Raw genomic sequence first — 3,868 nt, forward strand, 5'->3', positions numbered from 1 at the left:
TGTCTCTCTCTCTCTGCTAGAAATAAATAAAACATTAAAAAAAATAATAATAAAATAAAGTCTCTGAAAATCATCCCATGGTCATCTAGGAAGTGGCAAAACATTCATGTAAGAAAATCCACAAAATCTCAGGAAGGGCAGTGAGTCTGTGGCATTTGAGCCGTGACCTGTCCCACTCGCCCTCCCCTGATAGCTCCGTGTGACGGAAGCTCTACTTTGGCTACATGTACCCAGGGACGGGCTTCAAGACAAACAGAAGATCTACACAGACCTAAGACGGGTGAAGAGACCAGATTAGTAATTTAAAAAACTACCCACAATGAAAACCCATGCCACATAGGTTCACTGGTGAATTCTACCAAATATTTAATGAAGAATTAATATTAATCCTGCACAGATTTATCCAACTAATGGAAGATGAGGGAACACTTCCAAAGTCTCCAAGAGGTTAGTATTCTCCTGATACCCAAACCAGACAAGGACACCACGCGAACCACAGACCACTACCCCGTATAGATATAGATGTCGGAGTGCTCAACAAAATACAAACGAACAGAATCCACCAACTTATCAATAGTATTATACACCACGACCAAATAGGATTTATCTCGCTAATGCAAAGTTGATTTAATCATCAAAAATTAATTAGTGTGATGCAATATATAATAGAATGAAGGCCAAAAAAAAAAAAAGAGATCATATCAATAGTTGCAGAAAAATCGCTTGAGAAAACTCCAACATTCTTTCATAATAAAACCACTCAATGAACAAGAAGTTGAAGGGAACTTACTAAATCTGATAAAGGGCATTTATGAAAAACTTGCAACCAACATAATCTTAATGCTGAAAAATGAAAGGCTCTCCTCCTAAAATCAGGAACAAGAGGGGGATATCTGTTCTTGCTACTTCTTTTTGTTGTTGTGTTTTTTCTTCTTGCTACTTGTATTCAACCTTGTGCTAGAAGTCCTAGCCAAGACAATAAAAAATAAGAAAATTTAAAAATAGAAGAGAAAAGAACACATCCAGATTGGAGAAGAGGTAAAAGTAATATTTGTAGATGGTATGATGTATACAAAAATCGTAAGGAATCTACCATAAAAATTTACCATAGAAATTAATAAAGGAGCTCAGCATGATCTCAGAACATAAGATCAATATATAAAAGATCAATATATAAGATCAATATATAAAGGAAATTGTATTTCTATATACTGGCAATGGACATTTTGGAAAAGAAACGAAAGGAAACAATTCCATTCTCAATAGTATCAAAAAGAATAAGACACTTAGGAGCAAAGCAGTGCAAAACTTTTACACCAAAAGCTATAAAAATTTGTTGAAAGTCATTAGAGTAGATCTAAATATATGGAAACACGTTCCATATCATGGTTTAAAGCTAATATTGTTAAGAGTGCCATGTTCCCCCCAAATCATCTACAAATTCAATGTGATCCTTATCAAAATCCCAGCTGGCATTTTTTTTTTAGCGGAGACTGACAAGCTGATTTTATAATTCATATAGAAATGCAAGAGACGCAGAACAGCCCAAACAAGCCCACCTGCTGACGCCCCGCGTGTGCGGGCCGCGGTGGTGGGGGAGTAACGCGTTCCCACTGTCCCGCAGGACAACCCCCCGGCGGCGAAAGGCTCCCCGTAATTAATTAGGGGAGTTTTTATGTGACGGTTCCGTGTTTATGGAGACATGAAATGACTGCGCTAGTTTCGGGAGAAGCGGAGGGCACCTTGGTTCTGTGCCCCGTCTCACATCACACTCCACACACAGCGTGCTCTGGCTCGTCCCTTCCCACCCCTCCCCCTGCCCCCCCGCCACCCTCCGCACAAGCACTCCTCACTGCCCGCACCCGTCCCCTGCACGGCCCTCTGCACACGCGTCCCATGCACGGCCCTCTGCACACGCGTCCCCTGCATGGCCCTCTGCACACGTCTCCCCTGCATGGCCCTCTGCACACGTCTCCCCTGCACGGCCCTCTGCACACGTCTCCTCTGCACGGCCCTCTGCACACGCGTCCCCTGCACGGCCCTCTGCACACGTGTCCCCTGCACACCCCTCTGCACACCCCAGGATCACCCTCGACATGCTCTTTTCCTCCCAAAACATACTCCTGATTTGGTCACACTTGGAATCAGCAGTTTTCATTTTTACTGCTCGCCCACCTGACATTGCTTTCTGAGAATGAGCTCACGTGCTTCACCATTTTAGGGTCCACAGATGGTATGGCCTCACCTCTGCACTTCACGTCGGTGCCGGGAGGACGTGGCCATCTGAAACTCTCGTCCCCATGCCTCCGCCCGACAGGAGGCAGACCCGGCAGAGGCTGCTCCCTCCAGGGGTGTGGTTCGGCCATGTTCTCTGGCTCACGTGTGCAGGGCCCACAGCAGGGCTCTGGCGTCCTCGGCGAGGGAAGGCTCTGGGGAAGCGTGGAGCTGCATCAGGCATCTCCAGGTAATGCTCCAACTTGGAGGCCATAGTGTTGGGCATAGGGGCCCTGCAGGACCCAAGCGACATCTGGGCACAGATAGGGTTGATGCTGCTGCTGAGTGCAGCTGATGAGCAACTTCTCCTCGTGACCGATGCTGTCCCCTCCCAGCAGGAGGAGAGCCGAGCCGTCGGGTGCAGAGGGACCAGGGAGTGCATGTGGAGCAGTCCATGTGCTGGGATGGGTGCTGTCCCCACAGCGGGTTATGGAAGATGGGATTTGCTAAATCACCATCTCATCATCACAGAGAACACATGAGTTAGGCTTTGAGCCGATTGGCTGGCCCACCTCTTCCCAACAGAACGAGGTTGTGAGATCAGGCACAGATGGAGGAAGGGCTAGGGGTACTTCCAGTCTCAGAATGAATCCCTGCCCTATGTCCCCAAAGCCACCGCCCTTTGTTGTCCTCCATGATTGCTCCAGTGAGAAAATGCCCCCTCAGAACATGTGGCTCAACTGTCCAGTCAAGTCCCACAGAGAACGGCGCCAAACATACTTGGCCAAAGGGAACTTGACTTTATCTTAAGTGTTTGAAGGGATTTATTAACCAAGATGCTCTTGAACTTGATATGAACTGACTCAAACCCGGAATAAAAATAAAAACCTAGGTTGATGGGGCTCCGAATGTGGTTTTCTGCACTGTTGGTAGGTAAGGTGTGGGTGCTGCTGTCAGGAGGGAGGGAAAAGGTGTCCCAAGAGCCGTTTATCAGCAGAGAAGCCTCACTGTCTGTAGGGAGCCTGGGGCTGCTGGGCTTGGGGTTCAGGGACCTGTCCTGGAGCCCATGTGGCATTTATTCACTCTTGTCTTCGAGAAAAGAACCATGGACCCTTGGGGTCTGAGCTCCCCCACAAATGAGCTGACTTGTAGAATGTTCTTTGTAAACTCAAATCCTCAAGGCTCTCTCACTCAAAAATATGTGGGGTGCCCCCTAAATATTTAGTGCATCAGCCACGGCAGGGGTCTGCAAGGGCACCTGGCAGTGGGTTGTCAGAAGGGCGGGAAAATGCATCACCTGGGGTGGGGGTGGGGTCAGAGCGCAAGCCTGCTGCTCCCACGGGTGTGGCAGCCATGATGCCCCCCGCGGCCCTAGCGCCGGACCCTCTCATCTGACCGAGGACGCGGCAGAGGGCCCTTGGGTGGTCTGGCTCTCCAGACCTGCAGCGGCGGCTGGAACCTGGGGACTGCCTGCTCTTCCGGGGTCCTGCCACGGCCCCCTTCTAGTTCCTCCTTCGGGACCGAAGGGAGGCGCCCGCCCGCTAAGTAACTTATCAGCCTGTTAGCTGTTGTTTCCAAGTGTGGACACAGGAGACACTTCTCTAAGATTTGTGCAAAACCAGCGTGGCTTGTCAGGACATGGGTGAGGGGCAGC

The sequence above is a fragment of the Crocuta crocuta genome, unplaced genomic scaffold, assembly GCF_008692635.1.
Source record: "Crocuta crocuta isolate KB4526 unplaced genomic scaffold, BGI_CrCroc_1.0 scaffold41, whole genome shotgun sequence".
NCBI classification, from domain to species: Eukaryota; Metazoa; Chordata; class Mammalia; order Carnivora; family Hyaenidae; genus Crocuta; species Crocuta crocuta.